General features: G+C 42.1%; 1 protein-coding gene across 1 annotated transcript in view; it reads right to left on the reverse strand.

Annotated features, from left to right (window-relative positions):
• Positions 1-18927, reverse strand: part of ADAMTS2 (ADAM metallopeptidase with thrombospondin type 1 motif 2) — a 285590-nt gene that overhangs the window by 25955 nt on the left and 240708 nt on the right. The gene's annotated exons all lie outside the window — the stretch shown is intronic.

Below are 18927 nucleotides of genomic sequence, written 5' to 3' on the forward strand. Positions count from 1 at the left end.
GAAACGTGCAGTAATACATTATTATATTCCACCAGAAAGACCCAAAAGATATAAATAATGTCAAGAGTCAGAACAGTAAAGTATAGTAAATAATTGAGGCGTGATGAATTTAGAGTATGTATTACCTTTGGTTTTAATGTAATTTATTCACTTTTAAGATTATATAATTTAATTTTTAATAATGACCATGTTTAACAACCAGCTTGCAACGTTCCTGAAAATTTGTGAGCCAGCAAGAACAGGCTCTAGCACAATACTGAGTGGAGTGTAATGGTTAAAGGGCATGGCTCATGGATTTGAAACGAGACTCAGCCACTTTCAGGTTTTACTGGTCAAGTTACCTGATCTCTCTATACCTCAGTGTTCTCATCTGTGTGGAGTTTGTTGCAAAGATAAAATGAAATCTGTGTATGACACAGCACAGTACCTGAAATAATAATTCACTCAATTTGTTATAAACTGTTACTACCTCAATACGTTGACAAAAGTACTCTACTCATGCTGAAAGAATGAAATTTTATTGATGAGAAAAATATCATTTTGTAATCTACATGGATACAGTCAATTTTGCTTCCTAAGCAATAGATGGTAATCTACTACTAGAAACTGCAAGGGGAAAAATGACCTCAATCAACATGATTGAGGCAATGTATTATTAGCTGGATCATAAAGCAGAGAGGATGCCATACATTCTGGGATACATTTGCAGTAAGAGGCTTCACCTGAGGTATTAATTCTGATCAACTAAGCATCAAACTTAAGATGAATGGTGAGAAGGATTCTGAGGCTGCTTCTAAACTTAACAGGAATAGAACTTTAATACATACGCAACAGTTACTATGGTTAATGATGGTGAGAAAAAACACACCATGATACTAATAAAAGGGTAATATGCTAATTAGACCTGCCATCTTCTGGACGACCACCTGCACATCCTTCCTGACAAAGCCAGGCCCAGGCGAAGCCGCCTGCTGGTGGTCCCGGGCACCAGTGCCTGCGGCTGGCTGCGGCCTGGGAGATGGAGAAGCTGCTAACCCCGCAGTCTCGGGTGCCAGCACCTACAGCTGCAGCCCGGGTGAAGCCACCCGCCGCCCCCCCCCCCCCCCCCCACACACAAATTTTGTTCACTGGGCCACTAGTTTATAATAAATACATATTTGGTCTTTACCCATTTCTGGCACAGAGCTAAACCACTAGGAATTCCCTGTGCTGAGAGCTTCAAAGGTGCGGTTTGTTATGTTAATGAGGTGGCTTTTGGCCCATTTGAGGATGGGGAGCCAGCTACTCAGAGAACCAATCATGTGATGGGGGATGTAAGTTTCAGTCCCACTCCTGACCTGCAGGGAGGAGCTGGAGATTGAACCAATCACCAATGGCCAATGATATAATCAACCATATTTTAAAAATATAATAAATGGAGCTATTTTAAAATGGAGCTACAGCTGCCACTCCATGGATACTGCCTTGTAGGTCTTCTTCCTCAAATCTCTGGAATGTTAAAATAGGGCAGAATAACTGTGTCCCAGAGAACTGCTTGCAAACCTAACAAGAAAGCAGTTATTATGACTACCAAACTGATGACTATTAGACTGAAAATTAAGAGCACTGTTTAGAATTAACATCGCTATTATGTTATCTGTATCAATATAAATGTCTTCCTTCTATTGGTGCAACTGTTCCCCCTCCTTATCTCATAAATACCCTTTGCCTTTGTCTTCTAATTGAAACACTATTTGGGTTTCTGCTTGAATCAGTGATTCCAGAATAGCTATTTTTTGATGCTTATTGCCTCTTACATTGAAAGACTTTTTATTTCTAGGTTAGCATATCTGGAATCACAAACAGGATTAAAATAGGTCTCACCTGTGTGATCCAGCATCCCTAGAACCAAGTACGATACCAACAAAGTCTCTTTTGGGCTCACTGCTTCCTTGGACTGTGAAGCCTTCTTAGGTTCAGACCACCCCTGTTTTTTGGTTGAGGTCAAATGTCTTTCTCTGAGACAAGGTTTTTCCTTCAAGGGTGGAGGTGATAACCCCAGGTACTGGCATGTGGTGTGATACCTCAGGAGTAAAGGGATGCTGTTTCCCTCAATACATTGGCATCGTTTAATTGTGCTCCCCTTTTCCCTTTTCTTGTCTCTATTATGTTGTTTGTCATAAGAACAATCCTATATAAAAAAAGGCTAATATGCAAATTGTCCCCTTGACCGGGAGTTTGACCAGGGGCCAGGGCCAGCTGGCCAATCGCCTGTGGTGCCTCCCCGTGGCCAGCCTGGCCAGATCAGCCCAGATTGTGGTGGGCAGGCTGGACCTAACCTGTGCACAAATTCGTGCACTGGGCCTCTAGTCTATATAATAAAAACCTAAGTAACCATTAGTGCAGAACGACCAGTATGACTGGTCACTATGATGCACACTGATCACCAGGGGGCAGTTGCTCAATGCAGGAGCTGCCCTATGGTGGTCAGTGAGCTCCCACAGGGGGAGCGCCACTTAGTCAGAAGACGGTTCATGGCTGGTGAGCACAGCGGCGTGGCGGGAGCCTCTCCCACCTCCATGGCAGCACTAAGGAGCAGCGAGCTGAGTGGTAAGGAGCAGTGAGCAGGCAGGTGGTAAGGAGCGAGGGGTCCCGGACATCCCCTGAGGGGTCCCGGACTGCAAGAAGGTGCAGGTCAGGCTGAGGGACCCCTCCCCTCCAGTGCACGAATTTCATGCACCGGGCCTCCAGAATTTCCTAAAAGAAGAGGAATACTAACCACTCTGGGACAGTGAAATACATTTAGTTAATTAATAAGTGAAATACATTTAGTTAATTAATAAGTAAAACTGTCTAAATAACTTCCAAGTGAATCATAAAAGAAACTTTCGCCATCTGAGCAGATACTTTAAATTTTCTTATTGTTTGTCCTGCCTGAAACCTGAAAAGATAGTTCAAAGAATCTAATAACTTTATGATCAGAAATTTGGCCAAATTAGAAACCTAATAGAATTTTTTTGAAATCTTCTCAGTAACTTCCAAAGTCTCCCTGCAGATATCAGAAATGTACAACAGCCTGAAACTAAACAAACCAAAGGGGAAAAAAATGGGAAAGAGAGCTTTTAAAAACACAAGAAGCTAGGTTTTCAAGATGGTGGTGTAGTAGGTGAATCTTTCTTGCAACTCCTCCGAGGGCCAAACTGGAAATAAAACTAAATTGGGGAACATTCACCTGGAATTACCAACTATGGACTAGCTGAAGAGGAGACTTTAATAAGGAAGGGCAAAAACCACCTGGACTAGCAGGAAGGGGAGGGTTGCGAGAAGGGCTGACCCAGCTTCCATGGCAATGGACCAAGGGTGAGGAGGAATCTCTTGGATGCAGAGATATCCCTGGGGTCCAGGCCCAGATCCCAGGCAGGCTTGCCAGTCCAGAACACCAGAGCCAAGAACAGCAGCCCACGTAACATCCAGCCGTAAAAGGCAGCAGGGCTTCTGGTCGCCAGGGAGACCAGAGCCGGTGGGAGATACAGCCTCATTTTTTTTTTTCCTTAAAAAAACTAAATAAAAATCCCAGAACACAGGATTTTCATTTAAGGCTTTGGTGGAGGGAGGGCAGTGAGGACTAGAGTTGCCTGAGGAGAGGCTGGGATGGGAAGCATTGTGGGGAGATGTGAAAAAGCAGCAGCCCGGAGACCTGCAATTGGTTGTCCCCGACCCTATACCACAGCAGCCATTTTTCTGAGAGAAGCTGGCTCCTTCCAGCCAGCAACATCTTGGGAAAAGTCAGATACCCTACCCTTGGGATGCCGCTCACCCCACCCTCAGGACTCCCAACTTGCTCCACCTTGCATCTTGACCCTGTGGAGGAGACAGCAGCAACAGCCAAGCCTATGAGTTTGAAAAGACTCAGGGGGCATCAGTGACTGGTTTTGGGGTGGGGCCATTTCCCCCACTGTCACTGGAGAGCTAATAGAAATTCCTGGCTTCCAGCAGCCCCACTGGACTGCATATGAGGGGCTCCACCCTGCCAAGGTCAGAGAACTATTCTGGAACAGTCTCAGATGAGTGACTATGAGAAATGTGAATGGCACCTCCCCCTCATGAGAGAACCAGAGGTCTCATACTCTAGATTCCACCAAAAGCCTTTCAGAAACAGCCTTTACAGTGACTGGAAGGCAGAGGTGGGTGGAGGCAGAGCCCAAGGAGCCTTGGGATGTTTGCTGACCCATCCCTGGACCCCGTACTGCTAATCCAGCCTTAGAATGCAGCTTGGCCCCATGTTCAGCTAAGCCCTGTGGGGACTTCCATGAACTGTGGATCACTTGAAGCTTTGAACAGGTTGCTGAGAGCCTGGACAGCTTCTGACAGTGGCTAGCACCAAAGTACCTCCTGGGGGGCACAGAAACATCAGACAAAAACAGCCTCAGTCAGCATACGAGCAGGCTCCAAAGGGAGCTACCAGGAGGCACTAAACCAGCCGTGGGCAAACTACGGCCCTCGGGCCGGATCCGGCCCGTTTGAAATGAATAAAACTAAAAAAAAAAAAAAAAAGACCGTACCCTTTTATGTAATGATGTTTACTTTGAATTTATATTAGTTCACACAAACACTCCATCCATGCTTTTGTTCCGGCCCTCCGGTCCAGTTTAAGAACCCATTGAGTCAAAAAGTTTGCCCACCCCTGCCTAAACTCTGCCGAGACAAACTCCACTTCACTTTCTCTTTTTTGCATTTATTTTTTTATTGCTTTGTTATTATTTTTGTTTCTCCCCTTTTCTTTCATATCTCTTATTTTTCTCTTTCCCTTTCTTACTCTTTTTTCTTCTTTCTCCTTTTTGCTCTTTATTCCTTTCATTATTTTTGTCTTCTTTCTCTTCTTTTTTCCTTTTCATTCATAATTTTTCCTTCTTCTTTTCTTTCATACTATTTTCCTATTCTTCATTCTTATTTTTTCTCTCCATTCTTTCCTTTCATAATTCTTTTTCTTCTACTCTTTTTTTCTTCTCATATTTTAAATTTTCTTTTCTTTATTATTCTTGTTCTCTTTTCTTTTGTGGTTTTATTTGTTATAGGGGTCTTTTTGTATGTTTCTGTTTTGTTGTGTTGTGTTTTACTTTGTTTTGTTCTGTCAGCACTTGTATAACAGATCGCACAATGTGGTTAGGGTTGAGCCTTATAGTCAGCCAGCCTGAGGGGAGATCCCACTCATGAATGGGACAACAGCAATCAAGACCCAGTTACAACAGGAGAGCCCAAATAACCCACACAAGGGACATTCCTAGAGCATCCAGTTCAAGAGATCAAAGAGACTGCACCACTGGGTCCCACAGGACACTTACTGTATAAGGCCACCCATGAAGACTGGGAGGCATAGCAGATCTAGCTAATACATAGAAACAAATACAAAAGGATAGCAAAAATATTGAGACAAAGAAACAACCCCAAATGAAAGAAAAGGAGAAAACTCCAGAAAAAGAGCTAACTGAAATGGAGGCAAGCAATTGATCAGATATAGAGTTCAAAATAATGGTTATAAGGATGCTCAAAGAACTTAGTGAGAATTATAGGGAACAAAGTAGGAACCACAACAGCATAAAAAATAGAAACCATAAATAAGAACCAGTCAGAAATGAAGACTATCATACCTGACATTAAGTATACACTGGAAGAAGCTTTGGCTGGTGTTGATCAGTGGTTAGAACATCAGCACAAACACCAAAAGATTGCAGGTTCAATTCCCAAACAAGGGCATATACCTGGGTTGCAGGTTCAACTCCCTGCCCCAGGTGAGGTGAGTTCAGGAAGCAACCGATTGCTGTGTCTCTCTCACAACTCCTCCCTCCCTCCCTCCCACCCTCCCTCCCTCCCTCCCTTTCTCTCTTTCCTTCCCTTTGTTCCACTCTTTCTCAAAATCAGTGGGGAAAATATCCTCTGGTGAAGATGAACAACAACAAAAAAGAATACATTGGAAGGAATTAAAAGTAGATTCACTGAAGCACAGGATCATATTAGTGATTTGGAAGACAAGGAAGGACCCCCCCCACCACCCACCCACCCAATTAGAGAAGCAAAAAGAAAATTATAAAGCAGGATAGTTTAAGGAAACTTTGGGATGACATCTGCATCATAGGGGTGCTAGAAGGAGAAGAAAAAAGTCACACAAGTTCAGGAAGCACAGAAGAGTCCCAATAAAGATGAACTGAAAGAGAACCACTCTAAGACATCATAATTATAATGGCAAAGGTTAAAGACAAGAAAGGATCTTAAAGGTAGCAAGAGAGAGACAGAAAGTTACCTACAAGGGAGATCCCATTAATCTGTCAGCTAGTTTCTCAACAGAAACACTTAAGGCCAGAGGGATTGGCATAAAGTACTCAAAAGCAAGGACCTGAATAAAAGACTACTCATTTATAATTGGAGGTGAAATAAAGAGCTCCCCAGACAAAAAAGGCTAAAAGACTACATTACCACCAAACAAACATTGCAATAAACGTTAAAGGGACTGCTTTAAGAAGAAAGAGAATTAGAGAGAGGAACATAGGTATAAAGAAAAATAAATAAATAAATACTTATCAATAACATTAAATGTAAATGGACTAAGTGCTCCAACCTAAAGACATAGAGTAGCTGAATGGACAAGAAAACATGACACTTATATATATAGTGTTTGCAAGGGACCTACCTCAGAACAAAAGACTCACACAGACTGAAAGTGAAGGGTTGGAAAAAATATTACATGAAAATGGAAATTTAAAAAAAGCTGGGGTAGTAATAGTCATATCTGACAAAATAGACTTCAAACCAATTGCCAAAACAAGAGACAAAGAAGGTCACTATATAATACTAAAGGGATCCATACAACAAGAAATGTAACCTTTGTAAACATATATGCACCAACATTGAAATACCAAAATATATAAAAAAAACTCAAGTAAGACTTTAAGGGAGAGATCAATAGCAATGCAGTCATAATAGGGGAGTTCAAAACCCCACTCATAGCCCTAACTGGTTTGGCTCAGTGGATAGAGTGTCGGCCTGCGGACTGAAAGGTCCCAGGTTCGATTCCAGTCAGGCGCGTGTACCTTGGTTGTGGGCACATCCCCAGCGGGAGGTGTGCAGGAGGCAGCTGATTGATATCTCTCTCTCTCTCATCGATGTTTCTAACTCTCTGCCCCTCTCCCCTCCTCTCCGTAAAAAATCAATAAAATATATATTTAAAAAAGAAACAAACAAAAAAACCCCCCACTCATAGCACTGGAAAGATCCTCCTGACAAAAAATCAACAAGGAAACAGTGATCTTAAATGACACACTAGGATCAGATTATTTTAATTGATATTAATGAAAATTTTATTCCAAAGTGGCAGAATGTACATTCTTCTCAAGTGCACATGGAGCATTCTCAAAGACAGACCACATGTTAGGACACAAGTAAGTCTTAAAAAATTCAAGAAGATTGAAATCATATCGAGCATCTTCTCAGATCACAATTGCTTGACACTAGAAATCAAATACATTAAAAAATACAAAAATATTCAAACACATGGAATACAACTAGCATGTTATTAAATAAGCAATGAATGGGTTACCAATGAGATCAAGGAAGCAATCAAACACTATCTGGAAACAAATGAAAATGAACACACAACAACCCCAAATCTATGGGATACAGCAAAAGCAGTCCTGAGAGGGAAGTTCATAGCATTACAGGCCTACATCAAGAAATAAGAAAAATCTCAAATGAACAATCTAACCCTACAACTAAAAGAATTAGAAATAGAGGAGCATGAAGATCCCAGAGTAAATAGAAGGAAATAAATAATAAAGATCAGAGAAAAAAATAAATGAAATAGCAACAAAAAACAAAAAACAAAACAAAAGAAAACACCAAAACCACAAAAAAAGATACAAAAGATCAAAGAAACCAAGATCTGTCCTTTGAGAAGCTAAACAAGATTAATGAGCCTTTTCCCAGACTTATCAAGAAACAAAGATAAAAAAATAAATAAAATCTGAAATAAAAGAGGCAAAGTAACAACTGAATTACAGAAATACAAAGGATTATAAGCAAATACTATGAACAACGATATGCTAGCAAACTGGACAATTGGGTGAAATGGAAAAATTCCTGGAAACATACAATTTTCCAAAAGTCAATCAGGAAGAATCAGAAAACCTGAAAAGACTGATAAAAACTAATGAAATTGAAGCAGTAAAAAACAAACAAACCTCCCAACAAATAAAAGACCTGGACCAGATGACTTCACTGATGAGTTTTACCAAACAGTCAAAGAATAACCTAACCTCCTCAAACTATTAGAAAAAATTCAAGTGGAAGGAAGTCTTTCAAGCTCTTTTTACAAAGCTAGCATTATCCTCATTCCAAAACCAGATAAAGACACTACAAAGAAAGAAAATTACAGGCAAATATCCCTGATGAATATAGATGCTAAAATCCTCAACAAAATACTGCAAATTGGATCCAACAATACATTAAAAAGATCATACATCATGACCAAGCCAGATTTATACCAGGGATCAAAGGTTGGTTCAATATTCACAAATCAATAAATGTGATACTTCACATAAAAAAATAAAGGATAAAATTACATGATCATTAACAATAGATGCAGAAAAAGCATTTGACAAAATCCAGTACCCTTTTATGGTAAAAACTTTCAGCAAGGTGGGAATAGAGGGATCATAATTCAACATAATAAAGGCCATATATGAAAAAACCTATAGCCACATCATACTAAATGGCAAAAACTGAAAGTGTTTCCTTTAAGACATGTATGTCTGTTTTCACCACTCTTACTCAACATAGTACTGGAAGTTCTAGCCACAGTGATCAGAAAAGAAAAATAAATAAAAGGCATCCAAATTAAGAAGGAGGAAGTAAAACTGTCGTAGGTCATATGATACTGTACACAGATAATCCTAAAGACTTTACCAAAAACTGCTATGTTTAATAAGTTAATTTGACTAAGTAGCAGAATACAAAATCAACATCTAAAAATTAATGGCATTTTTATATACCAATAATGAACTCTCAGAAAGAAAAACTAAAAAACCCCACACAATCCAAAAGTAATTAGATAGCCGAGAATAAACTTAACCAAGGAGGAAAAAGACCTGTACTGGAAAACTGTAGGACATTGAAAAAGGAAATAGAGGAAGATACCAACAAGTGAAGCATATACTGTGTTCATGGACTGGAAGAATTAACATCCTTAAACTGTCCTCACTACCCAAAGCAATCTATAGATTCAATGCAGTTCCTATCAACCAAAGGACTTGTATGCATGCATATAAGCATAACCAATGGACACAAGACACTTGGGGGGGGGGGGTAGGGGAGTCTGGGGGAAAGAGACAAATGTACTACTCTTTGTAATATTTTAAGCAATAAAATAAATAAATAAATAAATAAATAAACATCAACAGCATATTTCACAGATCTAGAACAAATATTCCAAAAATTTATATGGAACCAAAAAGACCCCAAATAGCTTCAGCAATCTTGAGAAAGAAGAACAAGCTTGGAAGGATCACAATACCGGATATCAAAATATATTGTAAAGCCATTATAATCAAAACAGCCTGGTACTGGCACCAGAACAGTCATATAGATTAATAGGATAGAACAGAGAGCCCAGGAGTCAACACACACCCTTATGGTCAATTAATATTTGATAAAGGAGGCAAGAATATACAATGGAGTAAAGACAGTCTCTTCAATAGATTGTGTTGGGATAATTGGAAAGGTACATGCAAAAAAAAAAAAAAAAGAAACTAAATTACCAACTTACAACATACACAAGAATAAACTTAAAATGGATAAAAGACTTAAATGTAAATCACAAAACAATAAAAATCACCGAAGAAAACAGGCAGTAAAATCTTAGACATCTCATAGCAGTATTTTTGCAGATACACCTCCTAAGGCAAGGGAAGCAAAGGAAAAATTAAACAAATGGGACTACATCAAACTAAAAAGTTTCTACACAGCAAAATAAACCATCAACAAAATAAAAGGGGTCCCACTGAATGGGAGAACATATTTGCCAATGATACATGTGATAATTGGTTAATTTCCAAAATATATGAAGCACTCATACAATTCAACAGCAGAAAGATAAACAATCCAATTAAAAAATGGGCAAAGGACCTGAACAGATATTTCTACAAAGAGGACATACAGATGGCCAATAGACATATGAAAAAAATGCTCACTGTCACTAGAGATACAAATTAAAACTACAATGAAGTATCACCTAACAGCTGCCAGAATGGCTACCTTCAATAAATTAATAAATAGCAAGTGCTGGTGAGGATATGGAGAAAAGGGAACACTAGTGCAATGCTGGTGGGAATGTAGACTGGTATAGCCACTGTGGAAAACAGAATAGATTTTCCTCAAAAAATGAAAAATGGAACTGCCATTTGACCCAGCAATCCCACTTCTTGGAATACATCCTAAGGGTCCTTAAACACCAATCAGAAAGAATATATGCAGCCCTATGTTCGTTGCAGCATTATTTATATACTAGCGGCCAGGTGCATGAAATTCGTGCATGGGTAGGGTACCTAGGCCTGGCTGGCAATCAGGACCAATCTGTAGGACCACCGGCGGGGTGATCGGGGGCCCCCACACGCACCTGCCTTGGCTGACCTGGCATCACCCGCTTGCTGACCCACCCCCATCCGCCACCAATTGGGGCCTGCGGGCTGGGGGCAGCTCCTGTGTTAAGAGTCTTCCCCCTGGTGGTCAGTGCACATCATAGCAACCAGTTGTTTGGTTGATTTGCATATTAGGGTTTTATCCACACTAATAAAAGGCAAAGATGCTAATTGACCGTACCTTCCCCATGCCCTAAGCCATGCCCACCAGCCAATCAGAGTGACTGTATGCAAATTAACCCAACCAAGATGGTGGTCGGCAGCCATGGAGCTGGAGCAAGCAGGAGGCTTTGTTGCCCGGGCGATGGAGAAAGCCAAGCTTCCCGCCTGCTCTGAGCCAGCTGTGGCCTCTGCTAATGGCAACAAAGTTTCAATTATAGAAGATAAATAAATCCCAGGTACCTGCTTCCATCCAGCCTCCACTGGGAGCTTGGGTGGCTGGGGGTTGTGGCCAGCCTGCAAATAGCCATCAGCCCCTAACCCAGGATGGCCACACCCTCATGGGGTGAGAGTCCCCGCTGGGGGGTTTAGCCAGCCTGAAAATGATCCTCAGCCCCTCACCCAGACTGGCCAGGCACCCCAGCAAGACCCCCCACCCTGAAGGGGCTGTGGCCAGCCTGCAAATGGCCCTCAGCCCCTCACCTAGGATGGCCAGGCACCCCAGTGGGGACCCCCACACTGAAGGGGTTGTGGCCAGCCTGCAAACAGCCATCAGCCCCTCACCCAGGCTGACAGGCACTCCTATATAATAAAAGGGTAATATGCAAATTGACCCTAACAGCAGAAAGACAGGGAATGACTGGTCACTATGACACACACTGACCACCAGGATGCTCAATGCAGGAGCTGCCCCCTGGTGGTCAGAGCACTCCCACAGGGGGAGCTCTGCTCAGTCACAAGCCAGGCTGACGGCTGCCAGTACAGCAGTGGTGGTGGGAGCCTCTTCCGCCTCCTTAGCAGCGCTAAGGATGTCTGACTGCAGCTTAGGCCTGCTCCCTGCTGGCAAGTGGGCATCCCTCGAGGGGTCCCAGACTGACAGAGGGCACAGGCCGGGCTGAAGGACCCCCCCGAGTGCACAAATTTTTGTGCACTGGGCCTCTAGTATAGATATAAAACCCTAAGCAACCTTTATGACTAAATGACCAGAATGACCACAATGACCTGTTGACCAATTGCTATGATGCTCACTGACCACCAGGGGGCAGACGCTCAATGTGGAGTGTGGCTACAGTGTTTTGGCCAAGTTCAAGCCTTGGATTAATGAAAGGACAGGGTCCTCTCATTGCCACGTGCAAGTCCCAGCTGGAAGGGCAGGGCACTCCCAGCACAATCATAGCCAACGGCTGTGGTTGTAAGCTTGAACCTATGATCCAAACACGTGGCCCCACGTGCCTTGTGCTAGAGTTCAGGTGCATGTAGTTTAGTAGGGTTGAAACTCACGAGAATGCTGTAAACAACTTGATCACACCCCTACTTTGCCTCGTGGCATCTGCTATAAAATAAAGACACGGCTTGTGGGTGCTGGCGCTGTCTCCTCATCAGGGAGCAGTGTCCCACCGAGACCCAGCTTTCATTCTCTTGTCTGTCTTTTCTCAATCCTTTCACCCCCCTACTCAGGATCACCTTTGGCCATAACAGCTCAATGCAGGAGCTGCCCCCTGTTGGTCAGTGTGCTCCCACAGCCAACCTCCCGCAGCCCTGATGGGGAGATTGGCTGGCCAACCTCCCATGTCCCCTGCCTCCTGCCGGCCAGCCTCCCATGGTCCCTCTCCCTGGCTGGCTGGCCAACCTTTTACAGTCCTTCTCCCCTGCTGGCCAGCCAACCTCCCAGGGTCCCTTCCTCTGGCCGGCTGGCCCCCTAATAGGCCTCGATCACCAGCCAGGCTGAGGGACCCCTACCCGGGCATGAATTCGTGCACTGGGCCTCTAGTTTACAATAACTAAGATCTGGAAAGAGCCCAAGTGCTCATTAGTAGATGAGTGGATAAAAAAGGTGTGGTATGCCCTAACCAGTTTGGCTCAGTGGATAGAGCGTCAGCCTGCAAACTGAAGGTTCCCAGGTTCGATTCTGGTCAAGGGCATGTACCTTGGTTGTGGGCACATCCCCAGTAGGAGGTATGCAGGAGGCAGCTGATCGATGTTTCTCTCCCATCAATGTTTCTAACTCTCTATCCCTCTCCCTTCCTCTCTGTAAAAAATCAATAAAATATTGAAAAAAAAGCTGTCATATATTTGCACAATGGAATATTATGTGACTGTAAAAAAGGAGATCTTACCCTTTGCAACAGCATGGATGAACCTGGAGATTATTGTTAAATGAAATAAGCCAGTTATAGAAAGACAAATATCACATGATTTCACTTATATGTGGAATCTAATAAACAAAATAAAATGACAAACAAAATAAATCTAGAAGCATGGATTCATGGAATAGAATGACAGATCTCAGTGGGAGGAGGTTGGGGTGATGAGAAGAGATTAACTAAAGAATATATATGCATACTAGGGGCCCAGTGTACGAATTCGTGCACCTTGAAAGGAAATGTGGGCCATGAGGCTTTGGTGGGCACAGGGGCGGGTCTCGGCAATCCTCTGCACCCCAGCCCAGCCCCTCCTGCCACAGCCCCCGGTCCCCTGTCTGCCGGCAGCCCTGCTTCCACTGCTACCACGTGCTGACAGCGCCAGCCCCGCTTGTACCCGCTGATGGCATGGAGCGATTGGGGCTGGCACCAGCAGTAGGTGTGAGCAGGGCCGGCACCAGCAGTGAGTGCAAGTGGTGGCTGCTGCCCCGATCACCCCTCAGGAGCAGGGGGAGGTAGAGAAGCCCTGAGGGTCGATCGGGGCCTGCAGCCACTGCTCACACCTGCTGATGGGTGCGAGTGGCGGCTCTGGCGCTGGCAGTGGGTGCAAGTGGGGCCAGCACCGGCAGCAGGTGCGAGCGCCTGGTGGGACCATGGCACATGGGAGCAAAGAATTTTCAGTAACCACCAGAGGCTCGCCCCAATGACAGTGACTGGTGCCCTGCCTTGTTCTGGCACCCTTGCTCACCTGCTCCACCATCCCGCCAAGGCCAATGCCCACCATGTTCCGTGCTCTGTTGTCTGCTGCTGACACCTGCCATGTTCTGTGCCCACCCTGTGGTGGTCAGTGCACGTCATAGCAACCGGTTTTCCAGTCGTTCCACTGTTCATTCTATTTGCATATTAGGGATATATATATATATATATATATATATATATATATATATACGCTTTGTGTCCAATTTTATATTTGGAATTCAAACAGTCTGGTCCAAATTAATTGATGGGACTGAATGTTGAACTGGTTAGTAGTGTCGACCTCAGCCTCAACATTGGACCTGCTCCTAGCACCTGGTCTGTCGAGTCAGCCTCGACGTTGGACCAAAAAGGGTTAATACATAATCCATGGACACAGACAATAGTATGGGGAAGGCCTGGTTTGGGGCAGGGGCTGGGTAGAGGGTGGTAAAAGGTAGGAAAATGGGAGACATCTGTAATACAATAAAATCTGTCAACAATAAAAATCCCCCACAAGTAGCTATATGGGCTCCTTTGCTAAGCAGCCCCATTCTTTAAAAACTGTTAATCAAATCTTAAAGCTTTAGCCATTTGAATGAACAAACAACTTATTTCAACTATTATAAATTAACTAGAGGCCCAGTGCATGAATTCTAGGTCTGGCCGGCAATCAGGGCCGATTGGGGCCAGGCCGATCAGGGCCAGACTGATCGGGGCCTGCTGGCCTGGGGGAGAGGAGTGGGGAGGGACCGTGGGGGGTTGGCCGTCAGCCCCGAGGAGGGAGCTGGCCCCCTGGCCCCCCTGGGAAAGGGGCTGCATCCACTGCCACCCACCCCTGTTCCCCATCTCAGCCCGGGGCCCAAAGGCCCCAGTGGGGTTAGGAGAGGAGGCGACAGTTGCTGGGCCGGGCATGAAAGGGACAGATGCCGGACACTGATGCCGCTGTTGGCGCCCTGCCACCACACGGTTCCCCGCCTCCCCCCTCCTCCTTCCCTCACCACTGCACCATCACTGCAGCAGGTGGGCAGCCCCTGGGGAAGGGAGAGGATGGGAGTGAGACAAACCCTTGTGTCAAGGGCTGACTTTCAATAGATTGCAGCGAGGGAGCTGCTCTGCTATGTACAAAACTCTGACCCAGAAGCAGGTCATCTATGAATGGTTTAGCACCAGGGGCTAATGGGGGCCGGCTGGCCAGGGGGAGGGACTGCAGGCGGTTGGCCGGCTGCAGGAAGTTGGCCGTGGAGTGCACTGACCACTAGGGGACAGCTCCTGTGTTGAGCGTCTTCCCCCTGGTGGTCAGTGCACATCATAGTGACTGGTCGACTGGTTGACCGGTTGTTCCAGTCATTTGGGTCATTTGGTTGTAATGGTCGCTTAGGCTTTTATATATGCAGACGGTATTTACTATACCTGTCTCATGGTTAAAAAAATTTTTTAAATGAAGTGATCAGATCTCTGATTATGTCTATGTTTATATGTGTATGTAGAGGACATTAATAAAAATTGGTTTATATAAAAAGCTTTGTTTAATTGGCTTAAAGAGCTTAACCACTTATATAAATTAAATATAACAGAAACTAACACAAAGCTTTTCAGGATCATGTGATTTGGGAAAAGATTTAATATCAAAATAGATTTAAGTTTGTCGGTTTAATCAAAACAGCAATGTTATTAAAGTTAGCAATGTTTAATATAAAATTATATTTTATCTGGGTTTACTAAAAAAATAAGTTCACGCTATCTGTTATAGGGTTAGTCAACAGGAAAATAGTTTGGGATAATAATTAAATGTATCTAATGTCTCATAAAATGTTTGACTAATCTAAATATAATTATTTAAATTTAGTAAATTAAATAGATGTAAATAAAAGTTTTTTTGGTGAAACTTTTCAATAATTGCTTTATGGTATATGTACTTAAAAATTGTTACCCAAAATCTTTTGGTAACTTGAAACTTTACATTTCTATTAAGTTAAATTAAAAGATACAAATAATTGGCCCTGGCCAGTATCACTCAGTGGTTAGAGCATCCTCCCATGCACTGAAGAATTTCAGATTTTATTCTGAGTCAGAGCACATACCTAGGTTGTGGGTTTGATCCCTGGTCAGAGTGTGTGCATGAGGCAACTGATCAATGTTTCTCTCTCACATCAATGTTTCTCTCTCCATCTCTTCTCCCTCTCTATTCCTCTCTAAAATCAATGAAAAACATTTCCTCAAATAAGGATTAAAAAAAAAAAAGGCGAAATTGAGACAGAATGTGAGAAGTTAGGAAAATCCCTGGGCAAGTAGAATGGAGAAACTGAGACAAGGAAATTAAACAAGGCCAAACAATTTGAACTGTTTTACAGCCAGCTGGTGAATCCCAAGACTTTATTGCCCATAAACCAAGGACACTTAAGAGAGAGTGTTTTATAGCTTGAATCACCTTGGCCTGGGAAAATGGAGAACAAAGACCCAACTAATGTCATTTGTGCCTGCTAAACCCAAGGACAGATGAAGTCAGGAAACAATAGCAAAACCCCATTAAAAGCTAGACAGACCTTAGATAAAAGTAAAACAGTAAAGCAGATCAAATGATGCATCAGCATATTAAAAATTGCATCTGGAAAGCTGATGAATATTTTGCTGAAACTCTCCCCTAAGATTTTCACCTGCAGAAGAGAGATAAACCCCCCCAAACTAAGGATATTAGCGTGGGTTCGCTCTAGAGTACACCCATGCCCCTTCCCAAACATGAATTTTTCTTCTTCTTTCTAAACTCTAAGGGTCCCCATGAGACTTGCAGCCGGGGGAGCGTTGGGCAGGGCAGCTTGACCTGGGCTCACCCCCTGATCCTGTCTCCAAGGTCCCCTTTTTCTCTGACCTCCCAGTGAGCCAAGCAGCCCCACCTTGGCTGCTTCTGTGACTGTGACCTTCCCTTCCCAGTGAGCCAAGCAGCCCCGCCTTGGCTGCCTGCTTTCCTATAATGTTCCTAGGGAGCCAAAGCAGAGCCCCGCCTAGGCTCCCCCTGCTGCTGCTTCCACCCTAAGTGCTTCCTTTGTTTCCCTTCCACAGCTTTACTAAACACACTCTTAAACCCATCTGGACTCCTCTTCTGAAATCCTTCCAACACGAAGTCAAGGCCCCGCACACTACAGGCCGGCCCGAGGCTGACCCACTCTGGGCCTGTCCCTGTCTGGTAACAAAGTGATTGAATATCTAGATCATTTCCAAATTAGGTAAAATACTGAAACATTAATTGCTAAATGAATTTAAATTTACGTACTTTTGGCTTCCTGATACAGAAAAACTAAAGATATTTGGGTCATTTAATAAAATTATTTTTGCTAGGTTAAGGAAACATGTTTCTAAAAATTATAAAATATATTTATTAGTGAAGGAATCTGTATTTCTAGAGATTTTAAAATGTATTCATAAATTTTCTAATCTAATGAATAATAATTGCTTATTAGTTGTCACTAAAATTAAGATTTCTAAGGGTTAAAGATTCTAAATAATATGGAAGAAATTAATATGTTTTCAATAAAAGGTGGTATAAGGTATGGAGATATGTTTTCATTAAGGAAAAGGAAAGTAATTTTGTCCTGTTTATTTCAGAATGGAAAAAGAGATTTTTAACTCTTATAATTAAACTGGCGAATGTTAAATTGTTATTATAAAGGTTTTAAAAAGATTAACTAAGTTTTAATATCATTGGTATGCTTATGTAAAGCTAAAATTTAATGTTATTTCTCTACTAAAAGAACAAAATTTTCCTATATTATTGGTATGCTGTTAGTAAGAAATTATAAAGGGAAACAAAGATTTTATATTTTATTTAGATGGTTTCCTGGACTCTGTATCATCAGGCCTTTAATTGCTTAAGTAAATTGAGACTTCTTAATATTAAAAGAGCTAAATTTGCTTATAACTATTTAACTTTCTGTATTTGCCTGCAAAGCTTTTGTTGCCATGATTAGATTAGTAACTTAAATATTGTTCTACAATAGCCTATGATCCTATTTGACCAAATGTTTTTAAATTGTTGATATATTTGACAAACTTTCCAAGATCAGATTCTAAATTAAATCTTATTGACCTGGGAGTACTGTTTCAGAGGGCCCCTGAGCACCTCAGAGATTTGTTCTCTCTCTTTATAAAGGAAAATGTTAAACTAATTAGGCTTATTTGGTATGTCAAATTATATGGGAAGCATTGTGAAATAGATAATGCTAAACATTTCATTATATTTACTTAGATATATCATTAATAAGTTATAAAAATTATGTAAAATTCTTAAAATGCTAACATATCCTGGTAAAGTTATATCTCTTATCATGTCTTTAAAATGTAAACATTCATGCCCGGCCAGTGTGGCTTAGTGATTGAGCATTGACCTATGAACCAGGAGGTCATGGCTCGATTCCTGGTCAGGGCACATGCCTGGGTTTCAGGCTCGATCCCCAGCAGGGGGTGTGCAGGAAGCAGTCAATCAATGATTCTCTCTCATCATTGATGTTTCTATCTCTCCCTCTCCTTTCCTTTCTGAAATCAACAAAAAAAATATATTTAAAATGTAAACAGTCAGGAGCTAACCCAGAAATTGCCTATAGACACTGATGAGAAAAGAAATGGCCCTTTAAAAGCACAAACCGCTGTGTAAATTACCTTGCCAAAATTAATTTATAAAAGAGCTGTGGTTATTTATTTTACAAAACTACTAAAAAAGAATAAGGATGAAACAAAATGACTGTATATAGAAAACAAGACATGTTTTCAGTAGAAGGCATGAAGCATGGAGATGCACTTTGTTGATGAAAAGGAGAATAAAATGTGTTTTTTGGATAAGGAAGAATATAAAGAACATGGGTATTTTTTATGGCAAAGAAAGAAAAAGGAAACAGAAACTTTGCCCTAAAATAAAATGATTGTCTAAAGAAAAGGGTGGAATGTAAACTGGGATGTTGCAGAAGGTTTGTGGAAGAGGGATCTTGAGAAAAGTTTATATATAGTCAATCTAACTAAGATTAGAATGTATAACTAGTCAATTACATTCTTTATATGTATGTATGTGAACTAACCAGATCTTTAACCCAGGCCCTTTTTAAGCCTTTTGCCATTTGCATACAATTACTGTTTTACTCTGATGTTTTGGCAAAAAAATATTCCTACCAATGTGTTTCATCTTCAAAGAGATTATAACTTTGAAAATGTAACACTGAACTGGAAGGAGATTTACAGAA

The sequence above is a fragment of the Myotis yumanensis genome, unplaced genomic scaffold (assembly GCF_028538775.1).
Source record: "Myotis yumanensis isolate MYYU_CA2020_CCGP unplaced genomic scaffold, mMyoYum1.0.hap1 SCAF_5, whole genome shotgun sequence".
NCBI lineage: Eukaryota > Metazoa > Chordata > Mammalia > Chiroptera > Vespertilionidae > Myotis > Myotis yumanensis.